Source organism: Phalacrocorax aristotelis, chromosome 3 (assembly GCF_949628215.1).
Source record: "Phalacrocorax aristotelis chromosome 3, bGulAri2.1, whole genome shotgun sequence".
In the NCBI taxonomy this organism is placed as follows: Eukaryota; Metazoa; Chordata; class Aves; order Suliformes; family Phalacrocoracidae; genus Phalacrocorax; species Phalacrocorax aristotelis.
The window spans coordinates 98,258,452-98,275,206 of NC_134278.1; the positions used below are offsets into that span (position 1 = coordinate 98,258,452).

Consider the following 16,755-nt stretch of genomic DNA (forward strand, 5'->3'; position numbering starts at 1 on the left):
CAACAAAACCACTCTAAAGATGTGGGGCGTGTGTATATACACACACACGAATATATGCACACACACACAGGGGCCATACCAGCCTGCTATAAATACAAGGCACTCTGACTATGGATGCAGTTTACCAGCAAAGCTGAGATTCATATTAACAGTAAAAAAATTCAAAAAAACCCCAAATTAAAAAACCAAACAACCAAACAACCCAGTTCCCTGTCCCACTACGTGTGCGTGAAACCATTCTGGTTTCATGTTCCAGCTCCTACTGCAAAAGCTGAATTGCAAAGCTAGAATATTTTCTATATCATATCTTACCAGACAGCTCTGTGCAGTTACTGGATATTTCCTTGTAACAGAAACACATGGCTTTGTGGACTTGTATCTTCTACAAAGCAGAGGCAAGCAGTTGGCCAGCTTGCATACACAGTCTGGCTGTCCCACCTACAAAACCACACTGCTGCCTGGCTCCCACCTGACAGCCTCACTGCGTCCATGCAATTACACTGCCCAACCTGCCCGGAGACGTATTTGCCCAGCCTCCTTATTTTGGAGGAGGGGAGCAACGTGCACAAGGGAGGTGCAAGTGCGCGATGGAGGTGTGACCTGGTGATACAGAAAGGCAAAAGATACACCCATTTTACACTCCCCACAGGAGCCAGAGCCCCGCCAGCTCCTGCCCAGTGCCGGGCAGGTGTGGCATGCAGAATTCATGCCTCCCTGAGAAAACACACTGGGTTTCCCACCAGCAATTTCTTCTCCTCTCTTCATCTGCTCATACGCTTTCACACCAGCTATTGCAAAGCTGTTTTAACAGTAACACCTGAACCTATGCTCACCAGTACTAGCACTGGAAACCATCCCCAGATTTTCTATTTAAGTACAGGGACAGGCATGATTAACTACCAGCTCAGTCATTAAAAAAAAATTAAAGCAAAGTGAACTGCTCAAATAGCTGGTCAAAAATAGCTTTGCTGTCCCTACATTTTACTTCTCTCCCAAGCCATCAGAGCAGATTTATATTGGCAGTCAGTGATTGCTGGCTTTAAACACAGCAATATATACATATGCTTATGTCAATTTTCAGTCCTTTTTAAAATTAAAAAACAAACAAAGAGCTAGTGATAAAATTCATACAGTGAGACAAATCCCAATTCTGCTGCAATGTGAGTTGCACTATTTTCCTTATAACGATTAACTTTACCTCCTTGTTCAGCGCCTCTTTAGCCAGCTATGTACTAGCTTACAACTCTCAGCCATGTATTAGTAATTTTAGCACTCGGTTCATGTTGCACAAAATATCCCTTTGCAAATCTTCAGTCAGCACAGTAGATCAAGAACATGCACATGCACACGCACACATGCAAGTTTTAGGTCACTATATTTATTCCTCTGGTGAAATGGGGTAATAAAGTACGTTTCACAACACAAATATGGCTTGGATACTCTCACAGTCTTCCCAAAAACACAGAGGGAAGAAAAACATGTTAGCTTATTAAACTGGCACTTAAAATCAGGTAGGCTTTATGGTGTCAATGCACTATTTGTTTGCACACTGTTATGTGTTAGCAGAGAATCATTAGAATAATAAATACCCTACTTTAAAAAAATTATTTGCAAGAAATAGTTACAGTAAATATTGTAGGCTAATGCCACATCTCTCTTAGTAGATGCATTACAAAAATCCATGTCTCATATTACCTTCTTAGTGCCTAGTCCACAACCTTGCATATCATCTACATGAACACATCAGCAGGAATAAAAATATTTTTTCTAGAAAGCTATAAAGGCCATTATTAGACTATTATCGCCTAGTAAGTAAGAAAAATAAAATCACAGTTCCATAACTACTGCAGTATTCAAAGAGTCTTCTCCAGTGGTCTAAACTGAATGCTGCATCAAGGATAATTTAAATATAGAAACAGTAGAGTATGCAACAGGAAGAGTGATCTTAGTGAAGTAATACCTAACTCCATTGTGATGGCAGTTAACGAGACTGGTAACATCGAGGACCATAAACTGATAATTTTGGTGCTGCGTTTCTGGAGATAGGCAGTGTTCCTAGACAGCATCACCTCAGCACCAACAACATAATGTGCTTTATACCACACTAACCTACCCATGCTTCGCTTGATCTCAGAATATTGTAACCTCTAATTCTGTCCAGTTTACTCTGGCCTGCTGCTGCATCAGTCTGAAGATGAAACTAGCGTTGGCAGCCTTCCTACTGCAAAGAACTGCAAAGCCATCAAAAGCTCACCCTTCCCCTAGACAAAGATCAACGACCACAACTCCAAAGGGTACCCCACAGATGGGCTAATTAACAGCCACGTTAATGTCTCTCTCACCTCTCAAGCACTCAAGGACCATGTGGACCATAGGACCTCCTCACTTCTCAAGCACCTGAGGACCATGTGGACCACAGGACCTTCTCTACCTATTCAGCTGAGACAGCACTGCTTTCTGCCTGTAGCAGCCTGGTAGGAAGCAACAGCAGTGCCACTGGAGCATATCTGAAGACACACAAGTGGTCAGCTTGCATGCCCTCCAAAGCCCCTCTTCATTCACACAAAGCCTTAAAGACACCCAAAATTCACAATTTCATTTTCTCTGTGTGTGCTCTGCCTGGCATAAGCAGGTGGGACTGTGAAAACACAGCTTCCAAGCTGTTGTTTTCAAGAATACTACTTCCAATATTTGAGGTTTAATATTTTATATAAGGTCCATGAAATTCACCAAAGCCATCTTTGCTGTAAGCTAGCAGGGTTTTGTAGGCAGGGATGACCCAGTGGGAATTCCACAGTAAGAGCAAGGAGAGCAGACTATGAGAAGAGAAAGAGCACGAAGCTCTCCAGTGAAGGCATCGCAATAAAACTGTGTACGCTTGGACCCTTGGATTTTTTGTTAATGTTTCTCACTGTTACTGGTTAGAAGGGTTGACGCAAACAAGGTTAGAGATAGCCACTAGGACTTGCTCTCCACAGTGCTCCGACCCAAGCTGAATTAGCAGCACCAGTGTGAAACAGGGAGGGAGGGGAGAGGGAAGCCTAGCAGAAAGGCAAGGTTAAGAGCGCACACGAGCATTGCAAGGCCACTCAGTGAAATTTATCGTCCACTCCTTTATTCCCTTACTGCCACCTTCCCTGCCTCTGCAGCTACTCCAGGGGCAGCAAAAGCCTTGCAACAAAACCATCTCCAAATGACACACGCCTGCTCAGCTATTGAGACACACTCCCTGTCCCCCTCTGGCTCTCCCGGAGTCACTTCTTACTGAAGGAGGATGGCAGATGGCAACCATTTAACCGACCTCTCCTGCTGGCACACTGTACACCCAGAGACTTGCTGCAATTCCCACGGGGACCGCCCCAGCCCCACAAGCAGAGCAGGAAGGCAACTCCAGCCACGCAAATGCAGAAATAACATGCTTTAAGTGCACCTCTAAAAAAAGTGCAACAGTTTACACTCTGTCCCTTGTGCTTTGCCCTGCAATATAGAGTATACCAATAGGTGCCCTATCTACACAGCAACACAGCACATTGCTGTTAATCAGTATTATAATTTGCAGCTGAAGGATGAAGTATTCAAAGCCTGAGACCATCATGCATCCAAACCCTAAGGAACTCAAGCACCTATCTCCTGTAAGCACCTTTAAAAGAAAAGCCAACCAAAACACCTACTCCTCATACACAAAGTACTGCAGCAGAGGTGCACGTTATTTTGCATGGTAATTATATACAGAGGACTATGATTCTAGGGTAAGAAGATTAAAACACTGCCAAGTCAACTGAGGTTGCTCAACTAAAAGTTAGGGCCAGAGATGACCTTCTGTCCAGCAGTCTTATGTTTTTGGCATTGCTCAAGAGCATACGGAAATAATAAATGCCGGTCCAGCACCCAAACCAGTTAAGTCCTGCTCTTCCAGGCCTCTCGCAACCTGGACAGCACAGTCCATGTCCGAAGGGGCTGATAAAGGCTGCAGGTGTATTCAGGTGGCAATCAGGTTCACAGAAGCCCTAATAGATTGGAAGAGATTCAACGTCATAAGACAAGGTAATTTTTGCAGTCTTCTCTCAAACTCACTCAAGAGCTCAGTTTGGGAAAGGTAATGGGGGCTGGACGGCCCTCAGGCTACTGGAGCATATCTGGGGTTAAATCAGGTTTGCACGCCCCTGTATACATACACAGCCATGACTTCACTGGATGGAAGTCCTTGAGCACCACTGTGTTCTGCCACAGAAATGAATATTTTAATGCACAAGCATTTTATGAAGACAAAGCTTTTTTAACAAAACTGGGAGTCCACTTGGGCATATATCATCAGGCAAGCAGAGAAGCATGGTTTTTTGCAGTAGCAGCCCTTCTTCAAGAAGTCTCAGCTCCAGCAGAGTCCAGGTCAAAGGGGCAAAGAGATAGATACCAAAGGTGATGTTCTCCAAAACTAGCAGTGTTTCAGGTAACAGTGCACAGCTGTTGTTTTAATACTATGGCCACCATGGCTGGACTCATTGACCCAACAAGAAAGGATCCAGCTTTTACATTAAAAGACGCCATAGACCTCGTCCATGCCAAGTTAGTGCACGAGCAGAGCTGCTGCTGCAGCTGCTTGACCCTTTGCTCTCCAGTGGCATGGGATGAAAGGTGCCATTTGGCATCTGCCCCAAGTTAGGACAACCTCAGTGCCCCAGGTTAGGACAACCTTCTCCACAACTGAACGTACCTATTTACTTCTGTAGAACCAGCCAAGCAACTAGGTCACCTCTGCTAGTAGCAGGAAGACACAGAACTTGCTACCAGTGCAGTAATTTCCCTCCTTATTTAGAAAACAAAAATAAATAAAAAAAAATCTTACCATGCATTGTCTAAGTCTACTAGACATAGACATATTCTACTCTAAGGAGTAGAATACGATTTTAATCCAGCAGAAGAGATTTTTAGCCATAACACACCTACGTTAATGACAGCAGCTCTGCAACCACACTCTCTGCCACAAGCTCAGGGCATGCAGCCTTAGTTACAGAGCTGGGGCAATTTGTGTACTCTACACACAACTTTTGTACTAACACATACATGCTCTGAGAGAATATTTTAAAACATTGGTATGTGCCCTTGCATGCAAGTAACTATACCAACAGCAAACTCTTCTATTGATTTTTCATATACCCTTGCATTTATGGGAAGCGTATCGACACCGGGGTTTGTGCCTACTTAAATACATTAATGTAGGTATCGCGTTGCTAGAATAGCACAAGAATTACACAAATAAATGACTGTCACACTCACCTACACAAGTTTACAATAAACTTTCAAGACAGCACAGGACCAACTACAAGTTTTTGTGCATTAGAGGGAAGAGCACCACCAAAAAAAAAAAATCTTGGCACAACTAGTGGAAACGCATTGATAAAAAGCACCACATCCGCTTGACTGGGAGCATTAAAAGGACGTCACCAGACCATTTTTCCCCCCATTAATTTAGCCTTCCCCCCCCCCTTCATCCCCTTTGTCTCGGGCTGCCCTGCTCCATCCCCTGCCCACCTCACACGGGCGCCTCAGCAGGCTGGAGGTCAGCCTGAAACCCCCCTCAGCCCTGTAAAAGACCTATATTTGATTACAACACTATATGATGTCACGTATCCAAGACAACTAAAGGCATTACAGTCTCCCAGGGACAAAACCGCCTCTCGGCCATAGATTTTGGCGAGCTGGGGCCCATTGTCTGCAGGGGAGAAGAACAGGCAGCTGCACCCCCCCGCAGCAAAATGCACCCAAAGATGCTCCCCCAGGGCAGCACCCACAGCAGGCAGGACCCTTCCCACTCCCCTTGGCATGCAAAGGGGGGTAAATTTAAAATAATTGTTTAAAACCCCATTAAAAAGGCAGTTATTGGCATCTCAAAGCCAGCCTGAAAAAAAAAAACAAACCAACCAAAGGACCTGAGAAGTGGCGAGCTTGGGGGTTTCTTTTTAACCTTGGCATTGGTGGGCTCAAGGGAGGAGAGAGGTTTTCCAGGTCCTTGCTGAACTACTTCCAAGACTCTCTCATTTTAATGTCTCTTTAATGTCAATATTATCCCACACACTCTGATCTAATCAAAGGCGGGGGGCAGGGGGGGAGGAACCCAAAACATGGTAACAAAAATCAATTAAAAGATCCAATATTGGGAATAGTTAAGAAATGCTGCAAAATTTAAAACGGGAAGGGAATAAACCCTTATCATAGCCCAGGGAAGGGCAGGGAGTGAGAGAAAGGGGTTTCATCTGAGATCTAACTTGTACGAAAGAAGATTTAATTTATTAAAGTACATGTATACACACACACAAGTGAGTTTATGATTGAAATAAACATCTGAAATGAAAATACTAGGTAACCTCAGACATGCCCAGACCCCAGTCCAGACCCTGTGCACAGCCCAGACCCTCTGGGCCATTCATTCCAGAGCTGCCTGCAGGGACTTTGCAATCGTGAAGGCTTTCCAAAGGCTGCAGTCACTGTTGGATGGGGTTCCCTGTGCCTCAGATGTAAAACATGAACATGAAAATAGTCTGAGTGTAAAAGAGAAACTGGGAAGTGATTAAAAAACAAGAGTGAAATCTCAACTATTAAGAAAAGCCCTTGGGTGTCACAGAAAGCCGGGGAGGGGGGAAGTACTTTTAAGAAAAATGCTTTACTGCCAGTAGTAGCTTTTCAAACGTAGCTTTTCAAAAGATGCCTTCGGGTCATGTTCCTTAAATTCAGTACATTGCTTGCTAAATGGACTAAAATGCAAAAAAATGTAAGCCATTGATATGTTCACAAGTAAGCCATTTGAGCAAATGCCTTGCAAAATAATTCTGATGCTAATTTCCTTCCCAGGGTAACCCTTCCACGTGTTTCCCTACCATCCTCTTGAAACAGAAGTGAATATATCTACATCTCAGCTGGTGCTAGTACCAATTTACCAACACTAGAAAACATAATGCTATTTTTTCCATCCAGCTCTTCTGCCTTCTTCAGCCTTGAAGTACCAGAACTCTTGATTTTCAGCTGGAAACGAACAATTTGAAGCTTCACCCCAAGTGACCCTCATGCAAGATTGAATTTAAAAGCATCATCGGAACCATACTGCAAAGCCTCCAGCTGCGGCGCTTACAGCCATGTGCGGGCCTTCCCCTACGGCCGGCGACAAACTTGGTCTCTGCATTACAGCCACAGACCTGCGTACCTCAATATGCCTTGGAACGGCATCGTTGAGTACCTTCAACTTTATTGGTGTGACTGCATTTTCCATCTATAAAGTGCTGGATGGGTGGTAAGCATGGTATGGGTGATGCTGCTCAATCCTCATGTTATTTCACTTAGGCATCTGGGTGTCCCACCAATGTACGTTGTACGAATTGCCATCACGTTTTTATTGTGGACTTCGTGACGTGTGACTGGATGTGTTCCCAAAGCCCATTTCCTGGAGCAGCTTATCTTGATACCAGGCTCAGGCTTTGCTTCTTCTCTCAGATTATTTTCAGTGCATTCCTATCTTGCAGTTTGTAGCTACTTTTAGTTTCCCGGCTCACGTGTGGTCCCCTGCTTGCTTTCTTTTTAACAGTTTCTCTGGATTGCATTGTGCTTAGGTTTTTGACGAGTGTTTGGTTGCCTAAAAGATAATTACTGGATGTGGAGAGAGCTCAGCAACTAGAAAACTTGCACAAAGTAGAGCTGAGTGAGCGGGAGCTGGAAATCTTGCTGCCACGCACCAGCAGCAAGTGCTCATCCCTCATCCTCTGGTCTGTGAGGACCATCACCAGACCTGTTATCAGCCAGTTTGGTTTGGTTTAGGGATGTTGAGTAGTCAAAAGTATGAGCTGGTACGCTTTTGGGCTTTTGACCATGCCATATGAGAAGTGTCAGATGGCGTCTTGTACCTTGATGGTCTAGTTTTGCTAGCATGGGTGCCTGCCTTCTGTGTTTAGAGAAACTTGTCTTCTGTAGCCTTCCATCTGAAGGTGTACCTCAACATACAAACACTGTCTGATTAAACGGGGCCATTTTTCTATACGGGAAACCTGCTTGGTCCACTTGTTCCAGTGTGGAGTCACTGTATAGAAGAAAAGGTAATGTAATGCCACAATCATTATGAGCAGAGGCATTAGTCTGATATAAAATAACTTTGAAACAGAAAGCCAAGTTCAACAGTTGTGGAGTAAAATTAAGAGCAAGTTGGCTGGGGAGGTCAGCACAGTGAAGAGCATCGCTTTGCCATGCCTGGGGCTCTGGAGGAAAACTTGTGCTTGGGGAGCAGGGGATGGGAAACAGCAATTGCTGACAGCTTCACGATCACGAAGTTGTACTGGTAACGTGGTGGTGGCAACCACCCACCGTCCCATTAGCAAGTTCAGAGAAGCGGCATCAGCCACCTTAGACCACAACCGCCACCCTGCAAGGCAGCCAACATACACGGGTAATGCTGACCCGAGTAAATTGTTTCAGGATTTTCTGCCAGCGGGAACTGGGTGAAAAACATTCCCAATTTATAATCTAATCCTTACAGAGGCTGCAGAATAGGGCTGGGGACTGATTTCTGCCGCAGCAGTAGCCAATTTAATGGAGTCCCTAACACACCCTAACCTTTGAGGAAGAAGTAGAGAGCTCTAAGTTTAGTTTGAACATGACAGAAAAAAAATGTGAACACACAGGGGAGGGGGGGGAGGGGTAGTAAAAATCCACATCTTTGACTTCTGGTATAAATCCTCCAACCTGCACCATTTCCAGGCTTCTCTTGAAATGTCCTGGTACATGAGCGAGCAGCCAGTCAGTAACACGGGTATTTTTACCCCAGACACGACAGCTTGTCTTCCCGGTTGCTGATTGCGCAGACCTCCAGGCACTCAGCACAGAGGAGCATCCAGCAGTGCCCTCCAAAAGCGAGTGTGACCCAACCCACGTGCTTCTCCAGCCGTAACATTTTACAGGGAGGAGGCAGAGTACCAGGGGTCATAAAGACGCCGGCTGGCATCAGGCAGCACTTCTTCTGTACAAGGTTTATTACCAAAGTATGGGCAAGCTGTCTCCCACTGGCTGACTTAAATTGTACTTTACAAGTATGCCGGAGCATCGCTGTGTGCTTTTACCCAGCACAGTGAGGATGGGATGGCAAGTGCATCGTCTCATGGCATGCGCTAAATCAGAAGGCATGTGTAATATAACAGGGAACAAATAAACATGTACCACACATAAAGGTTCAGCCAGAAAAACGTGAAGCAGCACCTCAGGGGTTTCTTGTTTTACTTGTGGGCGTCCTCTCTGGGAGCCAAGGAAGCTGCTGGATCTGGGAAGAGACTCACCATGTGCACCCAAAACAACCCTTTCCGTTGCTGCGCTGGGATGTGGATGAGGTTTGCAGTCTGCAAGCGTGCACTTGTCGAGAGAAGCCGCGTGCTGACGTTGAGTCACCAAGTGCCGCTGACAGCAGCGTCTCGGCACAGGAAGTTGCCCAACACCATTTCGGTTGTCGAGCGGCGGGGCACACACGCTAGGATAAGGCACTCACTGCCTCCATCTACTTCCCTCAAAAAAGTTAGCATCAATGCAGTGACATTCTATATACGAGCTTATACACAAGACATCTCATTAATAGGAGGGGGAGGAACAGCAACAGCCGTAATAAAACTTGAGGAGCCAAATGGAATAAAACAGACAGAATTTACACCTGTGCTAAAAGGTAGTGAGCATGCATCCGTACCGCTGACAGCCTTTGCTTACAGGGACTAAAGGCTGCTTTTCACTGATTTACAGCGAGGAAAGGAAAGCTGTATTTCACACAGCTTGTTTTCCGCCGCGGCAGTACAGTAAGGCTACCCCATTGAAGGGAACAGCATAAGGGATGCACAGCAGCGGCAGCTGTGGGCACACCATCGTCACTCCTCCCAACACTCCTACTTTCTATCACTGCACCACCTATAATCCCGCTGTCCAGCTCATTCTGGTAAGGTAACACAAACTGTATTTGGAAAAAATCTTCTGAATGCCTGGGATATTTCCTCCCATAAACACCAGCTCCTTTTAATCCCAACAATGAGAAGCCAAGGACCAATGACGAGGGAAGAAGGTGGAATTACAACCCTAGTGTAACCAGCAACAAAACTTCCACTGTTTTTATGGGAACAAACGTCCCCATGCAAGAACTACATTGCTTCCTCATCAGTTTAAACTAAATCCATACACAGCACCTTCAGGTGCCAACCTATCTCATTCACCAAAAGAGCCTGGCTTTGCTCAATATGTCAGGTTTTCAAGCCGAATTCATAGAGCAGGCAGAGCCTGTGGTTAATTAGAGATGGCAAAAATGAGCCTGATGTACCCCTAAGCCTCTGTCTCCCTTCCCAGGTGCTACAGTCGCTCGCCAGGCAGTGCTTTTTCTAGTCCGACAGGACCGTTGCACATCTCCATCTGCTCCATTACTTACTGGACTGGCACGTCCTGACACTCAGAGTTGTGGCAATGCTGGTGCCTTCCATCTCAAGCTCTCCAGAGGACACAGGAGGGCTCCTCAAGCAGAAAACCTGTGGCGGTTGGAGCTGTTGAGGCAGCACACTCCTTGGTTGGTGTCCCCTTTGGATAAAAAAAAAAAAAAATCTTACTTCTGCGCTGAGCAGTCCGTGCAGAGTTCCTTCAGCATAGCTCCTCAGCGGCAGCACCCAAAAGGGTCACAGCTTCACCCTCTGGTCAAGACGCTGATAATGAAGACGTCCGACTTTTATTCCCGCAAGGTCCCCAAGAGCGCTCAGGGCCGCACACCTGACACAGTACGGGGTGGGTGCCTCCAGCTCCCTCCAGCGCCCTGCTCCCAGGGCAGCACCACAGCTGGAGCCAACGCAGCATCTCCACCATGCTCTGCAAGTGTAAACGCCACGTGCAGGCACCGCTCAGTTTATGGGGCATTTGGGGGGACGAAAAGACTAAGAGCACAGAAAAGTCCTAGATGTATGCATCTTGTGTAGGCAATTCAAACATACCAAGTGAGAATTACCATCTCCTCCCTATTTCTACAACGCTCAAGTCACGCAGCTGGACAGAAGCGAGCCCCCTGCAGAAGCCGAACCGCTGCAGCAGCACGTGGACGAGCTCAGAAATAACACACCCTGGCACTCAGCTAAGTTCATGAGCTCAAGCTCTGTGCCGTGTTAACTGCTACTATATCGCTTTCAGTTCAGAGTTGATGTGTCCAACTGCCTTCTGCAGAGCTTGGGAAATGTGAGTTGGCACCTGCCAAGGAGAAAAAAAAAAAGGGGTGGGGTGGGCAAAAACCCACAAAAAACCAACACCCTGCAAACTATTCAGGTTTTCTGACAGAAGATGATGCCAGCTTAGTTTTTCTTGCATAGGTATAGCATCACACCAGCCTTCTGGGAGGGAAGAAGGACCCCAAACCAAGAAACACAACAGAAATTAAATGATTCACGTGCCAGTATATTACAACACAACCGTTACCAAAGTCCATCTAAATGCAAGTGCACCAATAACAGGATTTGGAGAGAGAGAGTGTGTGTGTATATATATATGTAGTATATTATATACAAAATTGTCTTGATTTCACAGGTTAGCCACAAACTTAATCAAGTCACCTTCACAGCATTCAAGTCCAACATAATTCAGCATTTTTAACTTTACATTTTGCACATAATGCCCATACCTTAGGCAGGCACCAAGGCGGGGAGGTGAGTTTATTGGGCGCCGCTCAAGGTTATTCCGTGTTTTCTGGTTTTACTCTTTGTCCTCTTTACTCTTTGTTTGGGCCTTGTCAGAATCCAAACCTTTACGAACAAAAGCCAGTTTCCGCTCCCATACAAACTGGGAGACGAGGAGGATTCGTGTCCCCGAGCAGGAGCAAGCCAGGCGGGCAGCAGGACGCTGCCCCTCCGCCGCCACCCTCCCTCACCGCCCAACTCCACCAAAAACCCCCGAAAAAGCCGGAAAACTCCGAAGAGCCACGTGCAGACCCCAGCCTTGCCTCCAGCACCTCACGACCAGTTCCCAGCGTTTCACCCCAAAACGCGGGACCCCCGTAAGGCGTCTCCCACTCCCCCCTCACCTCCGCAAACCACAGACCCTTTGGACACCCGTGGGGGCTTCCCACCGATTCGGGGACGACGGGGCGCGCCGGAATAAAGCCGTTGGGGGTCTCAGCGCGGTGACGCGGACGCGGGGGGCACGGCGGGGCCGCGCTGCCGGGTCCCTGCCCCGGGCGGGCCCCGCTCCCATCACCCCACTCGGAAGCGCGTAAGAAGCGCGGGCCTGCGATGCCGTGGGAGGTTACCCGCGTAAAACCCGCGGGCGGGCGGACGGACAGACGGAAGCTCCGCGGAGCCGCGTCGGGAGGAGGAGCTGGGGGAGGGGGGGGAGGGACCAGGGGGTGGCCCCGCTCCGGGCACGGCCACCGCGTGGGGGGGTCCTGACGCACCGTGCGCACCCCCCATCCCCCCCCCCCCATCGTCGTCGAGACCGGTTGAAGAGGAAGCGCCGCGCGTTGTCCCCACGCGGGGGGGAAGGAGGGGGGTGTCGCTTCTCCGCCTCCACGCGTGGGGCGCAGCATCCCCGAGGGGGGCACCGGCCACCCCCCACAGCACCAGCGAGCCCCGCCACCCCGCTCCCCGCGCTTTCCCATTCCCCCATGAAATCCTCCCAGAGCGTTAAAAACAAAAAAAACCCAACCCCCCAAACCCCGAAAACCCCCGAAACTAAACCAAAAAAAGGGAGGGGAGCAATAAAAACGGGCGTGGGGATTGACGGGGGGCGGGGAGAGAAAGGGGAGCGCCGGCTCCACTCACCGCGGTCATGAAGCCGTGCGGCCGCCGGCGCGGACACAATATGGCAGCGGGGGGATGTGTCAGGGAGCAGCTGCTCCCTGCGCAGCGGCGGCGGCACCGCCCTCCCCGCCTCCCCATGGCAACCAGGAACACCCCACCAACACCAACACCCCTCCGTCTCCGGTACCGCCTTCCCGCTCCGCCCCGTCGGCCCCGCGGTGGCGGCGGTGCCGGGGGGGCCCGTCACCCCGGGGCCGACGGGGCGGCGTGAGGTGCTTCCAGGCTCCTGCCGCCTGGGGAAAGTTTCTAGCCCCCACCTCAAACAGCCCCCAAAAAACAAATTTAAAACATAAAACCTCCTTCTAGTTTCACTTCCCTTTCGTCTCCCTTTGCACGTCTACAACCACCCTTGTGCTGGTGTATTTTCCACCCCTTTTCCATGTTTTTCTCATTTCTCCCATGACATTAAACCTTTTTTTTTTTTTTTTTTTTTTTGTCCTCCTAACAAAGATGAAGCCGCCGTGTTTGCTCTGCCTTGTAGTGCATTGTCCTCCACTCGTGCCTTCGGCTTTAAGCTTTTCAGGGCGAGAACTTTGCTGTTTGCTTAGCGGGGTTTTACAGTCCCGCGTACACTTGCAGTTTTACAACATAATAAAGAGGACCTCGGGAAGTCACTTGCAGGGAGAAATGTTCTTTTGCAGCCCGTCTGATGCTGCAAAAAAAAAGTTTATTTGCCCTTTCAAGGTTTCTTTGCCTTCTGAAGGACGCTTGGCTTTCGTCTGCCTCATGATGCATTGCAGTAATTTTATTTATAAGGGAGGATGGGAACGTGTTTCAAGGAAATTCCCCAACTCCACGTTAGCAGGAACCAGCTGGGTTCTTCTTTAATTTGAAACCATTTCAGTTCACAGAAAAACCTCTTGGGATTTTTAAGAGTGAGGATGCATTGGGCCCAGGGTTATAGCAGGCAGAATATTCTCCCAAGGGCGGAGGATTGAATCCAGTGGCAGGAGGCTCAGCCCAGCGTGTACAGGCACCTTCCGCTATGCTGTGAAGGACAACCAGCTTCAGAAAGAGTCCGACCGCACAATTTTGACCAGAATAAATTGTTTCCAGCAACTTTCATTTTGCTCCTACCTAATTGCCACTGATTGAATACATTATGATTCATTTAACCTTTACTTTTTTTTTTTTTTTTTTTGCTTTACAGCTTCGGAAGTTATCCGGGCCCTTCCTACCCTCTCAGCAGACAACAGAAGTGCGCTGATATTAATTATGTATTACTAAAGCCATCTAATGCTGAATGCACCCTTCACTCCTAAACCATTAAAAATAGACCTATCACTGCTGGTACCAGCAACGCTTTGCCCGTAAGAGGATCTTTTGCCCAAATTCCCATCCCTCCGCCCCCAGCAAGCATGGGCTGCAGCTTGCCATGGTAGCTACCACACTTCAGCTGCTTCAGAGGGAGGGAGGCGTGGGGGCCCAAGCTGTGCGTTGTTTGTCTGCTGGAATCAGGGCGTGTTGCTTTGTCTTTTGCCTGGCTGGGCAGCAACCTGAAAGAGAGACATTTGAATCTCAGATCCATTCAACTTCAAAATATTACGTGAAAGGTTTGGTGTGAGCCACTGAGGGTGGCATCCATTCTCAACCCTTGATTGCATCTGCACCCTGGCCTTTAAAGCAGAGCTACTCACACATTTTTCTGTTTACCCGTTAAAGATGCAATCTAAGTTCAGTAGGAGTATATGCCCTATCACCCTTTATATATTAGTGGAAGACAAAAAACCCCACCAAACCAAATAAAACCTAAAAAGATAAAAGCTGAAAGTGCCCTGAAGTCACCACCCCCTCATGGAAACAAAAAATACAACTTGGCCTTTGAACAGGCGTTTTATTTAAACCAGGGTGCAGCACCACACTTCAAGTGAAATGTTCCTACACCTCCTGAAAAATGTTGTCGCCTTTATTGTCCTCAGTCCTCTCTACTGCTCAACGTGCCCACAGTAGGGTTTTTTTGGCTTTAAACCACACTATGTTGTTAAAAATCCAGAAACTCCATATCAATAAAGGCAGTAACCGAGATCTGAAGCCTTCTGGAGCACCTTCTGCATCACGCCCTCACCTCCAACACCAGCCAGAGTCACCTTCACTCTTCTGCTACCTGTGAAGTCACTGGTGGCTGCAGTAGCACATTTGGGGAGAGGGGGCAAAAGAAAGCCCAGCACAATCCCTAGAAAGGTTTCAGCTTTCTGCCTCATATCATACTCATCTCAATAATAGGCCATAGGCAGAACTGCATCTTCTAGAGGTGCATGTGTAGTTGCAATTCTGCAGCAGCTCGCCCATGCAGTGTTGGAGGACACGGAGCTGACCTGGCTCGGTTGGGGTGCAGAGCATTTTGAGTGGGCATTGCCAAGGCAGGCGGCGGGTACAGGACAGGCGCCTGCCACGGTTACATGACTCAGTATCCCTAGTGTTACAGTGTTGCTGGGGGTTGCTCCCCAGGGGTGTTCACTTTCCCACCAGCCACAGCCCCAGGAGCAGTCCTGCAAAAATCAGCACGTTCCTGATGGAGCACTATTTGCACCCTGGGGCGATGCTTCATTTTCAGCCTGTCTTCTGCAGCAGCCCGGATCCATGCCTGCAGCTAGGGCAGGAGCCGAGGCACACGAGGGCTCCAGGCTCTCCTGGTCCCCACCAAACACACAGCCAGAGGGAAAGGTATGCACCCTTCATAAACAGGCAGGGACAGTCCTCCACCACAGGCCTTCTTGGGCCATCATGAGGGCACTCACACCGTGCCTGAGGTTTGCCTGCTCTGCCTGTCCCTGCCTGTACTGGCTCCTGACTGTCGACCTCAGCCAGCATCAGGACACCTTCACTTAGTGCCCAGGCAGCTGCCGTATGATCAAGGAACCTGGGTTTTTCTCTAGTGTCTGTGCCAAGTTTCATCCAGGCATCCTTACCATGATCCAGTTTGCCTGCTAAATCCTGCATGCAGTTTGTAAGAGCAAGAGGGAGCAGGTGGTGGAAGGCTGGGAGCAGCGATATCAGGTGGAGCCAAGGCCACCAGTGACATCCTGCTGTGCGTTCGCTCACCCCTGAGAAGCTGGAGAGCCACAGCATGGAGGACGCCCTGCCAGGCTGCTTTGTGCAAAATCCCTGAAAGCTGCTTGTTCCCAAATTTTGGACTGAAGGGTTTAAACCATTCTTTCCTAAAATTGACCCTGTCCCACAACGGAGGCCTGCAGCTACGGGCAGTTCAAGCCCACATGCCACCTTGGTCTCCCTCTCGCTCCATCTCATCTTTCTACTGCACGCAGGACCAAGCCCCAGAGCTACTGAAAGAAACATACAGCAAAACAGCAACCAAGAAAAGCAGAACTCATCCAATAAATATGACAAGGACATGGTTCTATTTCCTAACACAGACCTTTAAAACAGGTGGGACAGACATTAGTTATGGTGCTACACCACGGGTCTCCGCACGGCTCCCCAGGATGCCCATGCAGCACCTCCTGCACTCCCTCAAGGCAAGAGGCGTGGGGAAGACAGGCTGCAGAGGCTGAGGCAGGTGCTGAGGAGGTGGCAGGAGGTACCCTCCACCCTATCCTTATCACCTCCTGCTCAGGGCTGAGTCAGACTCAGCAGAGGCTGCTGGTGCCTCCTGGCCTGGCTCCAGGGCTGTCCTTGAAGGTACTGCCCACTCAAGGACACGCCGTGCCTGCTTTGCCAAGGCGGCTCTCATCACTGCAGCTCTCCTTCCTGGCTCCTGCACAGTTTCTGCCAGAGGCTGGCTCTCCTCTCCCTTTCAGGGCACAGTCATGGCTCTGCTTGCCTTGCGCTCACAACAGGTGGTAAAATGCAAACAAAAAAAAAAAGAAAAAGAAAAAGAAAAAGAGGGGGTTTGGGTTTTTTTTTTGTTTTCCTGCTCTGGGCAGAAAAAAGGCCCTCCCACCTCTCCTGTGTCAAGGTCAAAATC

The 16,755-nt window shown here is 48.4% G+C and overlaps 1 protein-coding gene across 3 annotated transcripts in view; it reads right to left on the minus strand.

Annotated features, from left to right (window-relative positions):
• FOXN2 (forkhead box N2) overlaps window positions 1-12,904 on the minus strand; it is a 31,977-nt gene extending 19,073 nt beyond the window's left edge. Inside the window, exons 1-2 of one of the 3 annotated variants that reach the window (XM_075088652.1) lie at window positions 12,792-12,836; window positions 10,430-10,575 (exon numbers count right to left, since the gene is read on the minus strand). The gene's annotated coding sequence lies outside the window, so the exon portion shown is untranslated. Of the gene's footprint in view, window positions 1-10,429; window positions 10,576-12,791 lie in introns of all 3 variants that reach the window. The other 2 variants (XM_075088651.1, XM_075088653.1) reach the window with 2 other exon arrangements.
• Between the last annotated feature and the right edge of the window lie 3,851 nt (window positions 12,905-16,755).